The following is a 27,340-nucleotide window of genomic DNA, read 5'->3' as shown; positions in this document are numbered from 1 at the left end:
ATAACCCTAACCATAACCCAATGTCTAACCATAACACTCAACCTCAAACTCAACCTCACTGCAAAATTAACCCTAACCATAACACTAACAATAACCAGAACCGTAAACCTAACCCTAATCCTCACCACCACCCTCAACCTCAGCCAAAACCTAACGCTAAAACTAACCCTAAACCTAACACTTAACCAAACCCTAATCCTCAGCCTCAACCTCACCCTAACCCAAACCCTAACCCTAACCCTTACCCTAGCCCTAACCCTAACGCTAATCCTAACCCTAAACCTCATCCTAACCCTCACCCTCACCCTTACCCCAATCCTCACCCTAGCCCTCACTCTAACCCTAACACTAACCCTAACTCTAACCTTAAACCTCACTCTCACCCTAACCCTAATTGTAACACTAACCCTAAACCTAAACCTCATCCTAACCCCAACCCTAATCCTCACCCTCAACGTAAACTTAACCCTAACCCTAACCCTAACAATAAACCTAACTCTAACACTCACCCTAAACAGAACCCTCACCCTAACCCAAACCCTCACCCTAACACTTACCGTAACCCTAACACTAACTCTAACCCTAACCCTACCCTCACAATAACCCTAACCCTAACCCTAAACCTCAACCTAACCCTCAACCTCACACTAACCTAACACTAACCCTAAACCTAAACCCCACCCTAACCCTAACCCTAACCCTCACCGCCAACCTCACCCTCACAGTAACTCCAATTCTAACCCTAACAATAACACTAACCCTAACCCTTACTATGCCCCTAGCCCTAATCGTCACCCCCACCCTCACCCTCAGCCTAACCCTCACCCTAAGCCTAACCATCACCCTAACCCTCACACTCACCCTCACATGATACCTAATCCTAAACCTAACCATATCCCTAAAACTCAAGCTAACCCTCATCCTCACCCAAACCCTAAACCTAAACCTGACTCTAACCCTCCCCCTAACCCTAACTCTACCCCTAAACCTCACCCTCACGCTAACTCTAACCCTAACCCTAACCCTAAACCTCACCGTACAGCTCACCCTAAACCTAACCCTCACCCTCACACTCACCCTAACCTTAACTCTAACCCTAACCCTAACAATAACTTTAACCCTAACCCCCACCCTAACCCTAAACCTCACCCTCACCCTCAACTTAACCTTAAATCTAACCCTAAACCTAACCCTAATCCTAACCCTAACCCTCATCCTAACCCTTACCCTAACACTAACCCTAACCCTTACCCTCACCCTCACCCTCACCCTAAACCAAACCCTAACCCGAAACCTCAACCTAACACTAACCCTCACCCTCACTGTAACCCTTACCCAATACTCATTCTAAACCTAAACATAACCGGAACACTATCTCTCACCCTAAGCCTAAGCCTAACCCTCACCCTAACAATAACCCTCACCCTCACCATCACCCTAATCCTAACCCTAAGCCTAACCCTACCCCTAACCCTAAAAGTCACACTTATCCTAACCCTAAACCTAATCCTAATCTTAACCCTAACCCTAAACCTCACCCTCACCCTAACCCTCACATTAAGCCTATCTTTAACATTAATCCAAACCCTAACCCTAACCCTAAACTTCACCCTAACACTAACCGTAACCCTCATCCTCACCTTAGGCCTTATCCTAACCCTAACCCTCATCCTCAACCTAAACCTCACACGAACCCTAACACTAATCCTCAATTTAACCCTCACCCTCACACTCAGCCTAATCCTATCCCTCCCCATAACACTAACGCTAACCCATTCAATAACCCTCACACTCAGCCTAACCCTCACCTTTACCTTACCATCATTCCCACCTTAACCGTCACCCTAAGCCTAACACTCAACCTAACCCTAACTCTACCCCTGAACCTCACCCTCACCCGAATCCTAACTCTAACCGTAACCCTAACACTAAATCTCACCTTAACCCTAACCCTCACCCTCAACCTCATTCTCAGCCTAACCCTAAGCCTAAGCCTAACACTTACCCTAACCCTCACCCTCACCGAAGCCCTCACCTTAATCCTAATCCTAACCCTAACTCTCATCCTAACCCTCACCCTAAGCCTAAACCTAACAATCACCCTAACCCTAATCCACACCCCCACACTCACTCTCAGCCTTACCCTAAGCCTAAGCCTAATCCTAAGCCTAACCCTCACACTAACCCTCACCCTAACACTAACCCTAACCCTAACCCTTAACCTCAACCTAACCCTCACCCTAACCTTAACCCTAACACTTACCATAACACTCAACGACACCCTAGCCTTCACCCTAACCCCCACCCTAACCCTAGTCCTAACCCAAACCCTAAATCTAACCCTAAAAATCACACTCACCCTAACCCTTACCCTAACCCTAACCCTAAACCTCACTCTAAACCTAACAATAAACATAACTCCCACCCTCAGCCTCGCCCTCACCACAAACTTAACCCTAACCATAACACTAACAATAACCCTAACCCAAACCCTAACCCTCACCCTAACCATAACACTAACTCTAACCCAAAAACTCTCCCTAACCCTGCCCCTAAACCTAACTCTAACCCAAAACCTCACCCTCACCCTAACACTAACCCTAACCGTAATCCAAAACCTCACCCTAAACCTCAGCCTAACCCTAACCCTAACCCTCACCCTAATCCTAAGCCTAACCCTAACCCTCAAACTAAGCCTAACCTTCAAACTCAACGTAATCCTAACCCTAAATCACACCCTAACCCTAAACTCGAACCCTAACTCTCACTCTAACCCTACCCCTAACCCTTACCCTAACCCTAATCCTCACTCTCACCCTCACCCTAATCGTAAGCCTAACCCTAACCCTCAACCTAACCCTAACACTCAAGCTCACCGTGACACTAACCCTTACACTCACCCTAACCCTTACTCTAATCCTATTCCTAACACCAAGGCTAACACTCACCAAAACCCTAAATCTAACACTAACACTAACCCTAACCTTCACCCTCAGCCTCACCCTAACCCTATCTCTAACATTAAACCTTACCCTCATCCTTACCCTAACCCTAAACCTAAACCTAAACGTCACCCTAACCCTAACCCTAAACCTCACCCTCACCCTAGCCCTCATTCTAAGACTAATCCTAACCCTAACCCTCATCCTACAACTCACACTAACATTAACCCTAACCCACACTGTAACCCTTACCCTAAACCTCACTCTAACCCTAAACTTAACCCGAACCCTAACTCTCACCCTAACCCTAACCCTAACCCTCACCCTAACAATAACCCTCACCTTCACCATCACCCTCAGACTAAACCTAAGCCTAACCCTAACCCTAACCCTAAACCTCACACTCACCCTAACCCTAATCCAAATCCTAAACCTAACAATAATCCTAACACTCACACTCACCCTAACCCTAATCCTAAACCTAACCCTCAACCTACCCATAACCCTCACCCTCACCGTAACGCTAACCCTCATCCTAACCCTCACCCAAACCCTAACCCTATCCGTAAACCTTACCCTAAAACTAACCCTCACCCTCACCATCACCCTAGCCCCAAACCTAAACCTAATCCTAACCCTAATCCTCACCCTAACCCTAAACTTATCAGAGCCCTAACTCTCACCCTAACCCTAACCCTAACCCTCACCCTAACAATAACCCTAACCCTATCCCTCACACTCACCCAAACCCTAACACTAATCCTAACCCTAACCCTAAACCTCCCCCTCCCCCTAACCTCACCCTAACCCTAACCTAACCCTAACACTAATCCTAACCCTAACCCTCACCCTCAGCCTCACCCTAACCCTAAATCTAACCCTAAACCTCACATCACCCTAACCCTAAATCTAACCCTACCCCTAAATCTCACTACAAACCTAACCCTAAACGTCTCCCTAGCCCTTAGCCTAATCCTAACCCTAAAACTAACCCTAACCCTCACACTCAACCGCACCCTCACCCTCACAGTAACTCTAACCCTAACTCACACCCTAACCCTAAATCCCACACTAACCCTAACCCTAACTCTCACCAGCACCCTCACCCTCATCATAACTCTAACCCTTACCCTAACAATAACACTAACCCTAACCCTAACCATCTCCCTAACCCTAATCCTCACCACCACCCTGACCCTTACCCTAAACCTAAGCCTAAGTCTAACCCTCAACCTAACCCACACACTCACGCTCACCCTAAACCTAAACCTAAACGTAACCCTATCCCAAAATCTCAAACTAACCCTCACACTCACCCTAACCCTAACACTAACCCTAACCCTAAACCTCACCCTATCCCTCCCCCAAACCCTAACTCTAACCCTAAACCTCACCCTCACCCTAACCCTATCCCTAATACTAAACCTCATTCTAACCCTAACCCTCACCCTCACCCTCAACTTCACTGTAATTCTAACCCTAAACCGAAAAATAAGAGTAACCCTAACACTCACCCTAACCCTAATCATAACCCTCAACCTTAGCCTCAACCTCACTGCAAATTTAACCCTAACCATAACACTAACAATAACCCTAACCCTAACACTAACACTAACCCTAACTCTAACCCTCAACCTAACCCTCCCCCTAAACCTAACTCTAACCCTAAACCTCACACTCACCCTAACCCTAATCCAAACACTAACCCTCAACCTAACCCTAACCCTAACCCTAAACCTCACCCTAACACTAACCCTAACTCTCACCCTCACCCTACCCCTCAACCTAACCCTAATACTAATTCTAAACCTCATCCTCACCCTCACCCTAACAATAACCCTAACCCTCACACTAACAATAATCCGCACCCTCACCATCACCCTCAGCCTAAAACTTAGCCTAACCCTAACCCTAACCTTAAACCTCACACTCACCCTAACCCTAACACTAATCCTATTCCTAACCCTCACCCTCACCCTCACCATAACTCTAACCCTAACTCTAACAATAACACTAATCCCAACCCTAAACCAAACCCTAACACTAATCCTAAACCTAATCCTAACACTCACCCTCAACCTAACCCTAATCCTAACACTAACCCTCACCCGAACCCTAACCCTAACCATAAACCTTACCCTAAAACTAACCCTAACCCTCACCCTCAAGCTAGCACTCACCCTAACGCTAATCCTAACCCTAATCCTCACCCTAAACCTAAACTAAACCTAAAGTTAACTCTCACACTAAACCTAAACCTAACCCTCAACCTAAACCTAACTCTCACCCTCACCCTCACCCTCACCCTAAGCCTAACGCTAACCCTAACCCTAACCCTCACACTCACCCTAACCCTAACCCTAATCCTAATCCTAACCCTAACCCTAAAACTCACCCTCACCCTAACCCTCAACCTAACCCTAACACGAACCGTAACCCTAACCCTCACCCTCAGCCTTATCCTAACCCTAACTCTAACACTAAACCTCACACTAAACCTAACCCTAACACAAACCCTAAACCCTAAACCTCACCCTCACCCTAGCCCTCACACTAACACTAAACCTAACCCTGACCCTCATCCTCACACTCCCCCTAAACCTAACACTAACCCTCAACCTAACCCTAACCCTCACTCTCAAACTCACCCTCAGCCTAACCCTAAGCTTAAGCCTAAACCTAACCCTAACAAACACACTGACACTCACCCTAACCCTAATCCTATCCCTAATCCTAACCCTAACTCTGACCCCAAACCTAACCCTCACCCTCACCCTGACCATAATCCTAACCCTAACCCTCACCCTAACCCTAACCTAACACTAACCCTAACCCTAACCCTCAACCTAACCCTCCCCCTAACCCTAATTCTAACCCTAAACATCACACTCACCCTAACCCTAATCGAAACTCTAACCCTCAACCTAACCCTAACCTAACCCTAAACCTAAACCTCACCCTAACACTAAACCTAACTCTCACCCTCACCCTAGCCCTCAACCTAAACCTAATCCTAACTCTAAACCTCATCCCAACCCTCACCCTAACCCTAACTCTGAAACTCACCCTAACCCTAAACCTAACCCTAACCCTCAACTTAACCCTGACCCTCATGCTCAACTTAAGCCTACACTAACACTCAACCTAACCCTAAACTTAACCTGAACCCTAACTCTCACCCTAACATTAACCCTAAACCTCACCCTCACTCTCACACTCACCCGCACCCTCACTCTCACAGTAACTCTAACCCTATCCCAAACCCTAACCCTAAACCTCACCCTCACCCTAACCCTAAAACTCACCCTCAACCTAGCCCTCACCCTAACCCTAATCCTAACCCTAACCCTCATCCTAACCCTCCCCATAACCCTAAAACTAACCCTCACCCTAACCCTAACCCTCATCCCCACCCTCACCCTCGGCCTAATCCTAAGCCTAACCCTAAGCCTAACCCTAAACCTAACCCTAACCTTCACACTCACCTGCACCCTCACCCTCACAGTAACTCTAAGCCTAACCCAAACCCTAACCCTAAACCTCACTCTAACCCTAACCCTAACCCTAATCGAAAACCTCACCCTAAACCTCAACTTTACCCTAACCCTAACGCTCACCCTAATCCTAAGCCTAACCCTAACCCTCAACCTAACCCTAACCCTCATGCTCACCGTAATCCTAACACTAACAATCACCCTAACACTAAACTTAACTCGAACCCTAACTCTCAAACTAACCCTATCCCTAAGACTTACCCTAACCCTAACCTTCACACTCAACCTCACCCTAATCATAAGCCTAACCCTAACCCTCAACCTAACCCTAACACTCACGGTCAACGTAACCCTAACCCTCACACTCACCCAATACCTTACCCTAATCTTAATCCTAACACTAAGCCTAACCCTCACCCTCTCCCTCAGCCTCATCATAACCCTAACTCTAACACTAACACTAACCCTAAACCTAAACTTCAGCCTCAACCTAACCCTAACTCTCAGCCTCACCCTAACCCTAACCCTAACTCTAAACCTCACCCTAATCCTAAACCTAAACCTCATCCTCAACATAGCCCTCACCCTAAACCTAATCCTAAACCAAACCCTCATCCTAACCCTCACCGTAACAAAAACCCTAACCCTCACCCTAACAATAATCCACACCCTCACCCTCACCCTCAGCCTAAAACTTAGCCTAACCCTAGCTCTAACCCTAAACCTCACACTCACCCTAACCCTAACACTAATCCTATTACTAACCCTCACCCTCACCTTACCATAACTCTAACCCTAACTCTAACAATAACTCTAATCCTAACCCTAAACCTGACCCTAACCCTAATCCTAAACTTAATATTAACACTCAACCTCATCCTAACCCTAAACCTAACCCTAACCCTCACCCAAACCCTAACCCTAACCATAAACCTTACCCTAACACTAACCCTAACCCTCACCTGAACCCTAGCACTCACCCTAACCCTAATCCTAACCCTAATCCTAACCATAAACCTAAACTTAACCAAATGCTAACTCTCACACTAAACCTAAACCTAACCCTCAACCTAACCCTAACCCTCACCCTCACCCTCACCCTAAGCCTAACCCTAACCCTAACCCTAACCCTCACACTCACCCTTACCCTAACCCTAATAGTAATCCTAACCCTAACCCTAAACCTCACCCTCACCCTAACCCTAACAAAAACCCTAACCCTAACCCTCACGCTCAGGCATACCCTAACCCTAATTCTAATCGTAAACCCCACACTAAACCTAACCCTAACACAAACCCTAAACCTAAACCTCACCCTAACCCCAACCCTAAACCTCACCCTCACCCTAGCCCTTACACTAACACTAAACCTAAACCTGACTGTCAACCTCACACTCCCCCTAAACCTAACCTTAACCCTCACCCTAATCCTAACCCTCACTCTCAAACTCACCCTCAGCCTAACCTTAAGCTTAAGCCTAAACCTAACCATAACACACACACTGGCCCTCAACCTGACCCTAATCCTATCCCTAACCCTAACCCTAACTCTAAACCTATCCCTAACCCTCACCCTCACCCTGACCCTAATCCTAACCCTAACCCTCACCCTAACCCTAACCTAACACTAAACCTAACACTAACCCTCAACCTAACCCTCCCCCAACCCTAACTCTAACCCTAAACCTCAACCTAACCCTAACCCTAACCCTAACCCTAAACCTCACCCTAACACTAACTCTAACACTCACCCTCACCCTAGCCCTCAACCTAACCCTAATCCTAACTCTAAACCTCATCCTAACCCTCACCCTAACCCTAACTCTGAAACTCACCCTAACCCTAAACCTAACCCTAACCCTCAACCTAACCCTAACCCTCACACTCAACGTAAGCCTAACCCTAACTCTCAACCTAACCCTAAACTTAACCTGAACCCTAACTCTCACCCTAACACTAACCCTAAACCTCACCCTCAACCTCACACTCACCCGCACCCTCACCCTCACAGTAACTCTAACCCTATCCCAAACCCTAACCCTAAACCTCACCCTAACCCTAACCCTAAAACTCACCCTCAACCTAGCCCTCACCCTAACCCTAATCCTAACGCTAACCCTCATCCTAACCCTCCCCATAACCCTAAAACTAACCCTCACCCTAACCCTAACCCTCATCCGCACCCTCACCCTCAGCCTAATCCTAAGCCTAACCCTAACCCTCACACTCACCTGCAACCACACCCTCACAGTAACTCTAAGCCTAACCCAAACCCTAACCCTAAACCTCATTCTAACCCTAACCCTAACCCTAATCGAAAACCTCATCCTAAACCTCACCCTTACCCTAACCCTAATCCTCACCCTAATCCTAAGCCAGCCCTAACCCTCAACCTAACCCTAACCCTCATGCTCACCGTAATCCTAAAATTAACAATCACCCTAACACTAAACTTAACTCGAACCCTAACTCTCAACCTAACCCTATCCCTAAGACTTACCCTAACCCTAACCGTCACCCTCACCCTCACCCTAATCATTAGCCTAACCCTAACCTTCAACCTAACCCTAACACTCACGGTCACTGTAACCCTAACTCTATAACTTACCCTAATCCTAACACTAAACCTAATCCTCAACCTCTCCTTCCCCCTCACAGTAACCCTAACTCTAACACTAACACTAACCCTAAACCTAACCCTCAGCCTCACCCTAACCCTAACTCTCAGCCTCACCCTATCCCTAACCCTAAACCTAACCCTAAACCGCACCCTAATCCTAACCCTAAACCTCACCCTCACCCTAACCCTCACCCTAACCTTAATCCTAACCCAAACCTTCATCCTAACCCTCACTCTAACACTAAACCTAACCCTCACCCTCACCCTCACCCTAACCCTAACCCTTACCGTAACCCTCAAACTAACCCTAATCCTCATGGTCCCTGTAACCCTTACCCTAATCCTCACTCTAACCCTAAACTTAACCTGAATCCTAACTTTCACCCTAACCCTAACCCTAACCTTCATCCTAACAATAACTCTCACCCTCAGCCTAACCCTAAGCCTATCCCTAACCCTAACCCTAATCCTCACACTCACCCTAACTCTCACCTTAAGCCTAATCTTAACATTAATCCTAACCCTAAACCTAACACTATACCTCAACCTAACACTAACCCTAACCATCACCCTAACCATAAACCTCACCCGAACACTATCCCTAACCCTCACCCTCACCCTAGGCTTCTCCCTAACCCTAAACCTCATCCTCACGCTAAATCTCACACTAACCCTAACACTAATCCTCAAACTACCCCTCACCCTCCCCTAACCCTAACTTTATCCCTCTCCCTAACCCTAACCATAACCCTTACGGTAACCATCACCCTCAGCCTAACTCTCACCTTTACCCTTATCATCAACCCCACCCTAACCCTCACCCTAAGCCTAACACTCACCCTAACCATAACTTCACCCTCATTCTAACCCTAACCCAAACCCTAACACTAAACCTCACTCTAACCCTAACCCTAAACCTAACACTAAACCTCAGCCTCAACCTAACCCTAACAATAACCCTAACTCCAACCCTAAACATAACCCTAACCCTAATCCTCACCCCCAGTCTAACCCTCAGCCTAAACCTAACCCTCACTGTAATCCGCAACAAAACCCTAACCCTCACACTAACCCTAAACCTCACCCTCACCCTCACTCTCAGCCTAACCCTAAGCCTTACCCTAACCCTAACCCTCACACTATCCCTAAACCTCAACCTAACCCTCACCCTCAAACTAACCCTAAGTCTAACCCTAACCTAAACCTCACGCTAACCATCCCCCAAACCCTAAGTCTAACCCTAAACCTCACACTAATCCTAACCCTAACCCTAACCCTAATCCTAAACCTAACACTGTCCCTAACCCTCACCCTCACCCTTAACCTCACTGTAACTCTAACCCTAACCCTAACCATATCAGTAACCCTAACCCAAACCCTAACCATAAACATAACCCTCAACCTCAGCCTCCCCCTCACTGCAAACTTAACCCTAACCATAACATTAACAATAACCCTAACCCAAACCCTAACCATAACCATAACCCTAATCCTCACCCCCACCCTCACCCTCCGCCTAACCCTAACTTAATTCTAACCCTAACCCTAACCCAAACCCTCACATTAACCGTAACCCTAACCTTAACCCTAACACATACCCTAACCCTAAACCAAACCCTAAACCTAAACTTAATCCTCAGCCTCACCCTCACCCTAACCCAAAACATAACCCTAACCCTCACCCTAACCCTAAGCCTAACCCAAACCTAACCCTCACACTCACCCACACCCTAAACCAAATCCTAAACCTAACCCTATTCTAACCCTAACCCTTACCCTAACCCTCACCTTAGCCCTCACCGTAAACTTAATCCTAACCCTAAACCTCATCCGAACCCTCACCCTAAACCTCAACATAACCCGAACCCTAACCCTCCACCTCATGCTTGGCCTAGGCCTAAGCCTAAGCCTAAGCCTTACCCTAACCCTCACCCTATTCCTAACCCTAACACTAACGCTAACTCTAACGCTAAACCTCACCCTCACCCTACCCCTATCTCTAACCCTGACCCCAAAAATAAACTTCATCCTAAACCTAACCCTAACCCACACCCTCACCCTCAGAGTAACCGTATAAACCTAACCCTAACCCTAACAATAATCCTAACCCTAAACCTAACCCTAACCCTAATCCTAAACCTAATCCTAACACTCACCCTCACCCTAACCATAAGTCTAACCCTAACCCTGACCCGAATCCTAACCCTAATCATAAACCTTACCCTTACACTAACCCTAACCCTCACCCTCACCCTAGCACTCACGCTAACCCTAATCCTCACCCTAACCCTAAACAACCGAATGCTAACTCTCACACTAAACCCAAAACTAACAATCAACCTAACCCTAACACTCACGCTCACCCTCACCCTCACCCTAAGCCTAACCCTAAACCTAACCCTAACCCTCACACTCACCCTAACCCTAACCCTAATCCTAATCCTAATCCTTACCCTAAACCTCACCCTCACCCTAACCCTCAACCTAACCTTAACACTAACCCTAACACTAAACCGCACCCTCAACCATACCCTAACCCTAACTCTAACCCTAAACCTCAAACTAAACCTAACCCTAACACAAACCCTAAACCTAAATCTCACCCTAACCCCAACCCTAAACCTCACCCTCACCCTAGCCCTTACCCTAAAACTAAACCTAACCCTGACCCTCATCCTCATACTCCCCCTAAACCTAACCCTAACCCTCACCCTAACCCTAACCCTCACTCTCAAACTCACCCTCAGCCTAACCCTTAGCTTAAGCCTAAACCTAACCCTAACATGCACACTGACCCTCAACGTAACCCTAATCCTATCCCTAACCCTAACCCTAACTCTAACACTAAACCTAACCCTCACCCTCACCCTGACTCTAATCCTAACCCTAACCCTCACCCTAACCCTAACCTAACAATAACCCTAACCCTAAACCTCAACCTAAACCTCCCCCTATCACTAACTCTAACTCTAAACCTCACACTCACCCTAACCCTAATCCAAACCCTAACCCTCAACCTAACCCTAATCCTAACTCTAAAGCTCATCCTAACCCTCACCCTAACCCTAACTCTGAAACTCACCCTAACCCTAAACCTAACCCTAACCCTCAAACTAACCCTAACCCTCACGCTCAACTTAAGCCTAACCCTAACCCTCAACCTAACTCTAAACTTAGCCTGAACCCTAACTCTCACCCTAACACTAACCCTAAACCTACCCTCACCCTCACACTCACCCGCACCCTCACCCTCACAGTAACTCTAACCCTATCCCAAAACCTAACCCTAAACCTCACCCTAACCGTAACCCTAAAACTCACCCTCAACCTAGCCCTCACCCTAACCCTAATCCTAACCCTAACCCTCATCCTAACCCTCCCCATAACCCTAAAACTAACCCTCACCCTAACCCTAACCCTCATCCGCACCCTCACCCTAAGCCTAATCCTAAGCCTAACCCTAAGCCTAACCCTAAACCTAACCCTAACCCTCACACTCACCTGGACCGTCACCCTCACAGTAACTCTAAGCCTAACCCAAACCCTAACCCTAAACCTCAATCTAACGCTAACCCTAACCCTAATCGAAAACCTCACCCTAAACCTCACCTTTACCCTAACCCTAACACTCACCCTAATCCTCATCTTAACCCTAACCCTAACCCCAATCCTAGCCCTAACTCTAACACTAACCCTCAACCTAACCCTCAACCTAACGCTCACCCTAACCTTAACCCTAAAACTAACCCTAAATCTAACCCTCGACCTAACCCTCCAACTAACCCTAAACCTTACAATCACGCTAACCCTAATCCTACACCTAAACCTAAACCTCACCCTAACCCTAAACCTAACCCTCACCCTCACCCTCAAACTCACCATAACTCTAACCCTAACCCTAACAATAATACTAATCCTAACCCTAAACCTAATCTTAACCCTAACCCTAATGCTAACACTCACCCTCACCCTAACCTTAACACTTACCCTCACCGTAACCCTAACCGTCAACCTAACCCTCACCCTAAACCTAACCCTAACCTTAAACCTTACCCTAACGCTAACCCTAATCCTCACCCTCACCCTATCCCTCAACCTAACCCTAATCTTAACCCTAATCCTCATCCTAACCCTCACCCTCACCCTAAATCTAACCCTCACCCTAAACCTAGCCCTAACCCTCACCCTAATCCGAAACTTAACCTGAATCCTAACTCTCAAGCTAACCATAAACCTAACCCTCAACCTAAAGCTAATCCTCACCCTGACCCTCTCCCTCAACCGAACCCTAAGCCTAAGCCTGACCCTAACCCTCATCCTAACCCTCCCCCTAACCCTTACCCAAACAATCACCCGAACCCTAACCCTCACCCTCAACCTCACCCTCACCCTAACCCTAAGCCTAATCCTACCACACACTCACCCTCACCCTAACGCTAATCCTAACCCTTACTCTCAACCTCAACCTCACCCTCAGTGTAACCCTAAGCCTTATCCCCTCACACTCATCCTAACGCTTACCCTAATCCTAATCCTAACCCCAACCCTCACCCTCACCCTCAGCCTCACCTTAAGCCTAACTCTAACCCTAAACCTCACATTCACCCTAATCCTAACCCTAACCCTAACCCTAAAACTCAACCTCACCCTAGCCCTCACCCTAACCCTAATCCTAACCCTAACATTCATCCTAACACTCCCCATAACCCTAACCCTAAACTCACCCTAACCCTAATCCTAACCCTAACATTCATCCTAACACTCCCCATAACCCTAACCCTAACCATCATCCTAACCCTAACCCTCACACTCACACTCACAATCAGCCTAACCCTAAGCCTAACCTTAAACCTAACTCTAACCCTAACCCTCAACCTAACCCTAAACCTAAACCTAACACTAACCCTAACCCTAAGGCTTACCCTTAGCCTCACCCTAACCCTAACTCTAACACTAAACCTCACCCTCACATAACACCATCCCTAACCCTAACCTGCAACCTCACCCTAACCCTAACACTAACCCTAACTCTAACCCTAAACCTCACCCGCACCCTGACCCTAACCCTGACCCTAAAATTCAACCTAACCCTAACCTTCATCCTCACCCTCAACCTCACCGTAATTCTAGCCCTAACCCTAACAATAACACTAACTCTAACCCTAACCCTAACCCTCAACCTCAGCCTCACCCTCACCGCAAACTTAACCCTAACCATAACACTAAACATAAAGCTAAAACTAAGCCTAACCCTAACCCAAACTCTAATCCTCACCCCCACAGTCACCCTCAGCCTAACACTAAACCTAAACCTAACCCTCACCACAACCCTAACACTAAAAATAACCCTAAGCCTAAACCTACCCCTAAATCTAACCCTAAACCTAACCCTAATCCTCAGCCTCACCTGCACCCAAACTCAAACCTGAAACCTAACCCTCACCCTAACTCTAAGCCTAACCCTAATCCTAACCCTAAGCCTCACACTCACCTTCACCCTAACCCTAATCCTAAACCTAACCCTATCCCTAACCCTAACCCTCACCCTAACCCTCACCCTAGCCCTCACCATAACCCTAACCCTAACCCTAAACCTCATCCTAAACCTGACACTAAACATAACCCTAACACTCACCCTAACGTGAATCCTAACCCTCACCCTCAAGCTCGGCCTAAGCCTAAGCCTAAGCCTAAGCCTAAGCCAAACCCGCACCCTAACCCTAACCCTAACACTAACCCTAATTCTAACACTAAATCTCACCCTCACCCTTACACTAACTCTAAACCTAACACTAACCCTAACAATAACCCTAACCCTCACCCTAAACATAATCCTCACCCTAACCCTAAACCTCACCCTAACACTTATCCTCACCCTACCACTAACCCTAACCGTAACACTAACCCTCACACTAACCCTAAACCTAACCCTAAACCTAACCCTCAACCTAAACCTAACACTCACGCTCAAGGTAACTCTAAACCTAACCCTCACCCTCACCCTAACCATAACCCTCACCCTCACCCTAACTCTCACACTAACACTTACCCGCACCCTAGCCCTAACCCTAATCCTGATCCTAACCCTAAACCTAACCCTCACCCTCACTGTAACCCTAACCCTAACCCTAAAAAACACCCTAACCCTAACCCTCACCCTAAAAATTACCCTCACCCGAAACCTAACCCTCACCCTAACACTTACCCTCAACTTAACACTAACCGTAACCCGAACACTAATACTCACACTAACCATAACCATCACCCTAAACCTAAACCTCACCCTAACACTAACCCTAAACCTCAACCTAACCCTAGCCCTAACCCTAATCCTAACAATAATCCTCAATCTAACCCACACCCTCACCCTAAACCTAACCCTAACACTCACCCTAACCCTAACCCTCACCCTTACCGTAACCCTCACCTCAGCCTAAACCTCACCTTTCCCTTACTGTCACCCCCACACTAACCCTCACCCTAAGCCTAACCCTGACCCTAACACTAACTTTACCCCTAAACCTCACCCTCAAACTAATCCTAACTCTAACCCTAACCCTAACACTAAACCTCACACTAACCCTAACCCTAACCCTCACCCTCACCCTAGCCTTCACCCTAACACAAATCGTAACCCTAAACCTCAACCTAACCCTAACCCTCACCCTCACCGTAACCCTTAGCCTAACCCTAACCGTCACCCTCACCCTAACCCTAATTTTAACCCTAAACCTCAACCTAACCCTAACCCTCAACCTCACCGTAACTCTGACCATAAGCCTCACCCTAACTCTAAACTTAACCCGAATCCTACTCTCACCCTAACCCTAACAATAACTCTCACCCTAACACTAACCCTAAACCTCAACCTCACCCTAACCCTAGTCCTAACCCAAACCCTCATCCTAAACCTCCCTGTAACCCTAAATCTAACCATCACCCTAACCCTAATCCTGACCCCCCTCACCCTCAACCTAACCCTAAGCATAAGCCTATCCCTAACCCTAACCCTCACACTCACCCTAACCCTAGACCTCACCATAACACGAATCCTAACCCTAACCCTCATCCTAACCCTCCCCATAACCCTAACCCTAATGCTCACCCTAACCCTAACCCTCACCCTTACTCTAACCCTCAGCCTAACCCTAACCCTAACCCTAGCCCTAACCCCAAAACTCACACTCACTCTAACACTAATGCTAATCCTAATCCTAAACCTAACCCTCATCCTCAAACTCAGACTAACCCTCACCCTAACCCTAACCCTACACCTAACACTAACCCTAACTCTGACCCTCAACATCAGCCTCACCCTATCCCTAACTATAAACCTAAACCTCACCCTCACCCTAACCCTAACCCTAAACTTCACCCTAACAATAAACCTAAACCTCACCCTCACCCTAGCCCTTACCCTAACCCTCATCCTAACCCTACACCTCATCTTAACCCTTCTCCTAACGCTAAACCTCACGCTCAACCTCACCCTCACCCTAACCCTAAGCCTAACCCTAAACCTAACCCTAACACACACACTCCCCCTCACTCTAACCCTAATCCTATACTTAACCCTAACCCTAACACACCACCTAACTCTCACCCTAACCCTAACCCTAACCCTAACCTTAAAACTAACCTTGTCCGTAACCCTAACTCTAGCCCTAAACCTCACCTTTAGCCTAATCCTAAGCCTAACGCTAATTCTAACCCTAACCCTAACCCTAATCCTAAACCTAAAATTCACCCTAACCCTCACCCTCATCCTAAGCCTCACCCTAATCCTAACCGTAAACCTAACACTAACCCTAACCCTAACCCTCACCCTCAGCCTCACCCTAACCCTAACTCTAACTCTAAACCTCACCCTCACCATAACCCCAAACCTAACCCTGACCCGAAACCTCACCCTAACCCTAACACTAACCCTAAATCTAACCCTAAACCTCACCCTCACCCTAACCCTAAGCCTAACCCTAAAACTCATCCTAACGCTAACTTTCACCCTCACTCTCAACCTCACCTTAACTTTAGCCCTAACCCTAAAAATAACACTAACCCTAACACTAACCCTAACCCTAATCCGCAGCCTCACCCTCACCGCAAAGTTAACCCTAACCATAACACTAACAATAACCCTAACCCTAAGCCTAACCCTAACTCTAATCCTCACCCCCACAGTCACCCTCAGCCTATCTCTAAGCCTAACCCTAACCCTCACCCTCACCATAACCCTAAACCTAACCCTAACCATAACACTAACCCTAACCCTAAACCTAACCCTAAATCTAACTCTAAACCTACCCTAATCCTCAGCCTCACCTGCACCCTATCCTAAACCCTAACCCTAACCTTCACCCTAACTCTCAGCCTAACCCTAACCCTAAACCTAAGCCCCACCCTCACCCTCACCCTAAACCTAATCCTAAACCTAAACCTACCCCTCACCCTAACTCTAACCCTAACCCTAAACCTCATCTTAACCGTAACACTAACCCTAACTCTAACCCTAAATCTCACCCTCACCCTAACCCTAACTTTAACCCTAACCCTAACCCTAACAATAACCCTAACCCTCACCCTAAACATAGTACTCACCCTAACCATAAACCTCACCCTCACACTTACCCTCATTCTAGCCCTAACCCTAACCCTAACACTAACCCTCACACTAACCCTAACCCTAACCTACCCCTAACCCTAACCCTACACCTAACACTAACCCTAACCCTGACCCTCACCCTCAGCCTAACCCTAAGCCAAAATCTAAACCTAACCCTAACCCACACACTCACATTCACCCTAACCCTAATCCTAACCCTAAACCTAACCCTCAACCTAACGCTGATCCTAACCCTGACTCTAACCCTAAACCTCACCCTCACCCTCACCCTAACTCTAACCCTAACCCAAACCCTAAACCTCACCCTAAAACTAACTCTAACCCTCAACCTAACCATAACCATAAACATAAACCTTACCCTAATAATAGCCCTAACACTAATCCTAAGCCTCACCCAAACCCTAACACTAACCCTAACAGTAAACCTCACCCTAACTCTCCCCCTAATCCCAACTCTAATCCTAAACCTCACCCGCACCCTCACCCACACAGTAACTCTAACCCTACCCCAACCAATAACACTAACCGTAAACCTAACTATCACCTTAATCCTAATTCTCAACCCCACACTTACCCTCAGACTTACCCTAAGCCTAAGCCTAACCCTAGACCTAACCCTCACTCTCAGCCTCACCCTAACCCTAATCCTAACCGTAAACCTCATCCTAAAACTCACCCTAATCCTAACCCTAACCCTCACCCTAACCCTAACCCTAACCCTAAACCTCACCCTAACCCTAAACCTAATCATCACCCTCACCCTAACACTGAACTTAACTCTAACCCTAACACTAACAATAACCCAAACCCTAAACCTCACCCTAACGCTAACCATAAGCCTCACCTCACTCTAGCCCTCAGCCTAACCCTCATCCTAACCCTAAACCTCATCATAACCCTCACCCTAACCCTAGAACCCTAACCCTGACACTTGCCCTAAACCTCACACTCAACCTCACGCTTGGCCTTAAGCCTAAGCCTAAGACTCACCATAACCCTCACACACACCGTCACCCTAAACCTAACAAGAACCCTAACCCCAACCCTCAAACTAGCTCTCAATCTAATGCTAAATCTAACCCTAAACCTCACCCTCACCTAACCCTATACCTCACCCTCACCGTCACCCTCCGCCTAACACTAAGCCTAAGCCTAACCCCAACTCTAACCCTAACACTAACCCTAATCCTAACCCTCAGCCTAACCCTCACCCTAACCCTCAACCTCACCCTAACCAACACCCTAACCCTAAGCCTAAGCCTAACCCTCACCCTAACCGTTACTCTAACCCTAACTCCAACCCTCACCCTAACCCTAACCCTCATCCTCACCCTCACCCTAACTCTAATGCTAACCCAAACGCTAACCCTAACCCTCACACTCACCCTCACCTAAACCCTAGTCCTAATCCTAACCTTAACCCTAACCCTCAACCTCACCCTAAATCACAACCTAACCATAAACCTAACACTAACCCTAACCCTAACCCTAACTCTAACCCTAACCCTAAACCTAAACCTCAACCTAAACTTCACCCTCACCCTCACCGTAACCATAACCCTAATCCTAACCCTAAAAATAACCCTAACCCTAACCCTCATCCTAACCATATCCTTCACACTAAATCTAACCCTCACCCTAATACATACTGTCACCTTAACCCTAACCCTAAACCTCACACTCACCCTAACCCTTACCCTAATCTTAATCCTAACCCTAAGCCTAACCCTCACCCTCACCCTAACTCTCACCCTAACCCAAACCCTCACCCTCACCCTCAGCTTAATGCTAAGCCTAATCCTAAACCAAAGCCTAACCCAAGCACTCACCCTAACACTACCCCTAATCGTAATGCTAACCCTAACCCTAACCCTCACCATCATCCTAACCCTCACCCTAACCCTACCCCTAACACTAACCCTAACCCTAAACCTCACCCTAACCCTAACCCTAACCCGCACACTCACCCTAACCCTAACCCTAACACTAACCCTCACACTTACCCTCAACTTAAACCTAATCCTAATCCTAACCCTAATGCTCACCTTCACCCTAACCCTACCCCTAACCCTAACACTAACTCTCACCCTAACCCTAAGTGTAACCCTACCCCTAAACATAACCCTCACACTCAACTTCAATCTAAACCTGAACCTAACCCTAACCCTCACCTTTACCCTTACTGTCACCCTCACCCTAACCCTACCCCTAACACTATCACTAACACTAACCCTAACCCTAACCCAAGAACTCACCCTAACACTACCCCTAATCGTAATGCTAACCCTAACCCTAACTCTCACCCTGATCCTAACCCTCACCCTAACCCTAACCCTAACCCTCACCGTAACCCTAAACCTAACCCTCACCCTAACCCTAACGCTAACCCTCACACTCACGCCTGGTGTAAGCCTAAGCCTAACCCTAATCTTAAGCCTAACCCTCACCCTCACACTGACCCTCACCGTAACCCTAACCCTATCACTAACGCTAAATCTAACCCTAAACTTCACCCTCACCCTAACCCTAACTCTAACCCTAACCCTAAACATAAACCACACCCTAACCCTAACTCTCACCCTCACCATAAATGTAACCCTAACCCTACCCTAACAATAACCCTAACCCTAACCCTAACATTCATTCTAACCATAACCCTCACCCTAAACCTAACCCTCAAACTAACACTTACCCTCACCCTAACACTAACCCTAACCCTAACACTAACACTCACACTAACCCTAACCATCACCCTAACATTAAACCTCACCCTAAGCCTAACCCTAACCCTCACCCTGAACCTAGCCCTCACCCTAACCCTAACCCTCATCGTCACTCTAAACCTCACACTAACCCTAAATCTAAGCATCAATCTTAACCTCACCCTCACCCTAACCCTAACCCTAACCCTAACCCTAGACCTTACATTAATCCTCACTCTCAGCCTAACTCTCAGCTTTACCCTTACCGTCACCCTGACACTAACCCTCACCCTAACCCTAACCCTCATCCTAACCTTAACCCTGACCATAATCCTGAGCATCACCCTAACCCTAACCCTCACCCTCAATCTCACCATCAGCCTAACCCTAAAGCCTAAGCCAAACCCTCACACTAACCCTCACCCTTACCATAGCCCTCACCCTAACCTTAATCCTAACCCTAACCTTAATCATAACCCTAAACCTAACACTAACCCTAACCATCAGCCAAAATCTAATCCTTACCCCACTCTCACCCAGAGCCTAACCCTAAGCCTTAGCCTAAACCTATCCCTAACCCTCACACTCACTCTCACCATAACTCTAATCCTAAACCTAAACCTAAACCTAACCCTAAACCTCAAACTAACCCTAACCCTAACCCAAACCCTAACACTAAACCTAAGATAACCCTCACCCTAACTGTCTCCCTAACACTAACTCTAACCCTAAATCTCACCATTACCCTAACCCTAAACCTCACCCTCACCCTCACCCTCACAATAACTCTAACACTAACCCTAACAATAACCCTAACCCTAACACTAAACCTAACCCTAACTCTCCCCCTAACCCTTTTTCTAACCCTAAACCTCACCCTCACCCTAACCCTAAACCTCACCCTCACCCTCACAATCACCATAACTCTAACCCTAACCCTAACAATAAGCCTATCCCTAACCCTAAACCTAACCCTCACCCTCACCATAACCCTAAACTTAACCCAAGCCCTCACCCTAACCCTAACCCTAACCGTAACCCTCACCCTCAGCCTCGCCCTCACCAAAAACTTAACTTAACCATAACTTTAACAATAACCCTAACCCTAACCCTAATCCTAACCCTCACCCTCACCCTCACCCTCACCCTAACCCTAACCTAATCCTCACCCTAACCCAAAACCTCAACCTCACTGTAACCCTAACCCTAACACTTACCCTAACACTAAACCTAACCCTAATCCTAAACCCCTCATCCTAACCCTAATCCTAACCCTAAACCTCATCCTATCCCTGACCCTAATCCTAACCCTAAACCTCACCCTAACCCTAATCCTCACCCTCACCCTCAGCCTAACCCTAAGCCTAAGCCTAACCCTAACACTAACCTTCACACTCAACCTCACCCTAACCCTAACCCTAACACTAACACTAATCCTAACCCTAACCCTCACCCTAACCCTCCCCCAACCCTAACTCTAAAGCTAAAACTCACTCTCACCCGAACCCTAACTCTAACCCTTAACCTCACCCTAAAACTAACCCTAATACTAACAGCAACCCTCACACTAACCCTAACCACCACCTTAACCCTAAACCTCAACCTAACCCTATCCCTAACCCTCACCCTCACCCTAGCACTCACCCTTACCCTAACCCTCGTTCTCATAATAAACCTCACTCTAACCCTAAAACTAATCCTCAATCTAACCCTCACACTCACCTGCAACCCCACCCTCACAGTAACTCTAACCCTCACTCAAACCCTAACCATAAACCTCACTTTAACCCTAACCCTAAGCCTAAACCTAACCCTCAACCTCACCCTTACCCTAACAATAACCCTAAACCTAACCCTCACCCTAACCCTCCCCCTAAACCTATATCTAACACTGAACCTCACCCTCACACTCACCCTAATCCTAACCCTAAACCCCACCCTAACCCTAACCCTAACCCTCACCCACACCCTCACCTTCACCATAACTGTAACCCTAACCCTAACAATAACCCTAACCCTAACCCTAACCATCACCCTAACCCTAATACTCACCCCCACCCTCACCCTGAACCTAACCCTAAGCCTCAGCCTAACCCTCAACCTAACCCTCACACTCACCCTCACCCTAATCCTAGTTCTAAAGGTAACCCTATCCCTAAACCTCAACCTAACCCTCACCCTCACCCTAACCCTAACACTAACCCTAACCCTAAACCTCACCCTAACCCTCCCCCAAACACTAACTCTAACCCTAAACCTCACCCTCACCCTAACCCTAACCCTAACCTTAATCCTAATACTAACCTTAACCCTAACCCAAACCCTTACCCTCAACCTCATTGTAACTCTAACCCTAACCCTAACAATAACAGTAAACCTAACCCTAACCCTCACCCTAACCATAACCCTCACCCTCAGCTTCACCCTCACTGCAAACTTAATCCTAACCATATCACTAACAATAACCCTAACCCTAACCCTAACCATAACCCTAATCCTCACCCGCACCCTCACCCTCAGCCTAACTGTAACTTAACCCTAACCCTAACCCTAACCCTAACACAAACCCTAACCCTATACCAAAACCTAAACCTAAACCTAATCCTCACCTTCACCCTCACCCTAACCCAAAACATAACCCTAACCCTCACCCTAACAATAAGCCTAACCCAACCCTAACCCTCACACTCACCCTCACCCTAACCCAAATCCTATACCTAACCCTGTCCTAAACCTAACCCTCACCCTAACCCTCACCCTAGCCCTCACCCTAAACTTAAACCTAACCCTAAAACTCATCCTAACACTCACGCTAATCCTAACCCTAAACCTCACCCTAACCCAAACCCTAACCCTCCCCCTCATGCTCGGCCTAAGACTAAGCCTAAGCCAAAGCCTAACCCTAATCCTCACCCTATCACTAACCCTAACACTAACCCTAACTCTAACCCTAAACCTCACCCTCACCCTAAGCCTAACTCTAACACGAACCCGAAACCTAAACCTCATCCTAACCATAAACCTAACTCACACCCTCACCCTCACCGTACCCATATAAACCTAACCCTAACAATAACCCTAACCCTAACCCTAAACCTCAGCCTAACCCTAACCCTAAGCCTAATATTTACCATCACCCTAACACTAACCCTAACGCTAACACTACCGCTCACACTAACCTTAACTATCATCCTCACCCTAAACCTCACACTAACCCTAACACTAATCCTCAATCTAATCCTCATCCTCACCCTAACACTAAACTTAACGCTTACCCTCATCTTTATCGTAATGCTCACCCTCATCCTAACCCTCATCTTTACTCTTACTGTCACACCCACCATAACCCTCACCCTAACCCTAACACTCACCCTAACCCTCACCTAACCCTAATTCTACCCCTAAACCTTACCCTAACCCTAACACTAACTCTAACTCTAACCCTAACACTAAACCTCACCCTAACCCTAAACCTAACCCTCACCCTCAACCTCACCATAACTGTAAACCTAACCCTAAACCTAACAATAACCATAAATCTAACTCTAACCCTCAGCCTAACCATAACCCTTACCCTAACCCTAACCCTCACCCTAACACTTATCCTCCCCCAAACACTAACGCTAACCCTAAGACTAACCCTCACACTAACCCTAACCCTCACCCTAATCCTAAACCTAAACCTAACACTAACTCTAACTCTAACCCTAAACCTCACACTAGCCCTCACCCTAAACCTAAGTACTACCCTCAACCTCACCCTAACCCTCATCCTCACCCTAAACCTCACACTAACCCTATCCCTAACCCTAATCCTCAATCTAGCCCTCACTCTAACCCTAACCCTTACCCTAAACCTCATGCTGACCCTGACCCTTACCCTAACCCTCACCAGAGACCTCACCCTTACCCTAATCCTAAACCTAACCCTCATCCTAACCCTCACCTTTATCTTAAACCTCACCATCAGCGTAAATCTCAAATTTACCCTTACCATCATCCTCACCCTAACCCTAAACCTCATCCTAACCCTCACCCTAACCATAAACCTAACAATCACTCTAAACCTAACCCTCACCCTCAACCTCATGCTGAGCCTAACCCTTACCCTAACCCTCACCAGAGCCTTCTCCCTTACCCTAATCCTAAAACTAACCCTCATCCTAACCCACACACTATCCCTTACCCTAATCCTAACACTGTCCATTACCCTAACCCTAACCCTAAGCCTAATCCTAACCCTAACCCTAACCCTCACACTCAACCTAACCCTAACCATAACCCTAATCCTAACCCTAACTCTAACCCTAAACCTCAACCCCACCCTAGCCCTCACCCTAACCCTAATCCTAATCCTAATTCTCATCCTAATCCTCACCCTAACTCTAAACCTAAATCTCACCCTCACCATCACCCTAAACCTAATCCTAACCCTAACCCTCAACCTAAACCTGACCCTCACCCTCAACATAACCCTTACCCTAACCCTCAACCTAACACTAAACTTAACCCGAACCCTAACTCTCACCCTAACCCTAACCCTAACCCTCACCCTAAACCTAAAACTAAAGCTCACCCTTAGCCTAGCCCTCACCCTAAAACTAATTCTAATCCTAACACTCATCCTAATGCTCCCCCTAACCCTGACCCTAGCCCTCACCCTAACCCTAACCCTCACCTTCAACCTCACCCTCAGCCTAACTCTAAGCCTAACCCTAAACCTAACCCTAAAACACACCCTCACCCTCACCCTAACCCTAATCCTAACCCTAACCCTAACCCTAACCCTAACCCTCATCCTAACCCTAACCATAACCCTAAAATTCACCCTAACCCTAACCTTCACCCTCACCCTCAACCTCACCGCAATTGTAGCTCTAAACCTAACAATAACCCTAACCCTAACCCTAACCCTAACCCTCACCCTCAGCCTCACCCTTACAGCAAACTTAACCGTAACCATAACACTAACAATAACCCTAACCCGAAGCCTAACCCTAAACCTAATTCTAATCCTCACCCACACAGTCACCCTCAGCTTAACCCTAAACCTAAACCTAACCCTCACCATAACCCTAACCCTAACCCTAACCATAACACTAACCCTAACCCTAAACCTAACCCTAAATCTAACCCTAAACCTAACCCTAATCCTCAGCCTCACCTGCACCCTAACCAAACCCTAACGCTAAACCTTACCTTAACTCTAAGCCTAAACCTAAACCTAACCCAAGCCTCACATTCAGCTTCACCCTAACCCTAATCCTAAACCTAACCCTATCCCTAACGCTAACCCTAACCCTCACCCTAGCCCTCAACCTAACCATAACCCTAACCCTAAACCTCATCCTAAACATGACACTAAACATAAACCTAAACCTCACCCTAACGGGAACCATAACCCTCACCCTCATGCTCGGCCTAAGCCTAAGCCTAAGCCTAAGCCTAACCCTAACCCTCACCCTATCCCTAACCCTATCTCTAACCTTAACTCTACCCCTAAACCTCACCCGCATCCTAAGCCTAACTCTAACATGAACCCAAACCTAAACCTCATCCTAACCCTAAACCTAACCCACACACTCACCCTTACCGTACCCGTATAAACCTAACCCTAACAATAACCCAAACCCTAACCCTAACCCTCAACCTAACCCTATCCCTCAGCCTAATATTTACCCTCACCCTAACACTAACCCTAACGCTAACACTACCGCTCCTTCTAACCCTAAAAATCACCCTAAACCTCACCCTAACCCTAATTCTACCCCTAAACCTCACCCTCACTCTAACCCTAATTCTAACTCTACCCCTAACACTAAACCACACCCTAAACTAACCCTAACCCTCACCCTCAACCTCACGGTAACCGTAACCCTAACCCTAAACCTAACAATAACCATAACCCTAACCCTAACCCTCAGCATAACCATAAACATCATGCTAATCCTAACCCTCAACCTAACACTTACCCTCACCCTAACACTAACCCTAACCCTAACACTAACACTCACACTAACCCTAACCCTCACCCTTAACCTAAATCTCATCCTAACCCTAACCCTAAATCTAACCCTAAACCTCACCCTCACCCTAACCCTAACTCTAACCCTAAACTGAAACCTAAACCTCAACCTAACCCTAACCCTCACCCTCACCCTCACCCTCAACATAACCCTAACCCTAACCCTAACCCTAACCCTAACCCTAACCTTAACCCTCATCCTAAACATAACCTTCACCCTAACCCTAACCCTCACCCTAACACTAACGCTAACCATAACACTAAACCTCACACTCACCCTAACAATCACCCTAACCCTAAACCAAACCCTAACCCTAACTCTCACCCTCACCCTAGCCCTCAACCTAACCCTAACCCTCTAATCCTGAATCTAACCCTCACCCTCACCTTAATCCTAACCCTCACCAGTACCCTAACCCTCACCCTCAGCCTAAACCTCACCTTTACCCTTACGGTCACCCTCACCCTAACCCTCACCATAGCATAAATCCTCATCCTAACCCTCACCCTAACGGCAACCCCAACCACCACCCTAACCCTAACCCTCACCCTCACCCTCAGCCTAAGCCTAACGCTAAGCCTAATCCTAACCCTAAACCTAACCCTCACCCTCAACCTTGCCCTCACCCTAACCCTGATCCTAACCCTAATCCTCATCCTAAGCCTTCACCTAACCATAGCCCTAACCATCATACTAAACCTAATCCTCATCCCCACCCATACCCTCAGCCTAACCGTAAGCCTAAGCCAAACCCTAACCCTGATCCTCACATTCACCCTCACCTTCAACGTAATCCTAAACCTAACCCTAACATTAAACCTCAACCTAACCCTCACCCTAACCCTAACACTAACCCTAACCATAACACTCAACCTAACCCTCCCCCTCACCTTAACTTTAAACCTAAACCTCACCCTCACCCTAACCATAATC

At 47.2% G+C, this 27,340-nt stretch overlaps 1 pseudogene; it reads left to right on the top strand.

The window, feature by feature from the left end:
- Positions 1–772: 772 nt before the first annotated feature.
- The window catches only part of LOC138821882 (death domain-associated protein 6-like), a 160,832-nt pseudogene continuing 134,264 nt past the window's right edge, over positions 773–27,340 (top strand).

This window comes from Dipodomys merriami, unplaced genomic scaffold (genome assembly GCF_024711535.1).
Source record: "Dipodomys merriami isolate MVZ:Mamm:240054 unplaced genomic scaffold, mDipMer1.0.p SCAF_95, whole genome shotgun sequence".
In the NCBI taxonomy this organism is placed as follows: Eukaryota; Metazoa; Chordata; class Mammalia; order Rodentia; family Heteromyidae; genus Dipodomys; species Dipodomys merriami.
The sequence above is the reverse complement of the archived record's forward strand: the minus strand, read 5'-3'. Positions and strand labels throughout refer to the sequence as shown.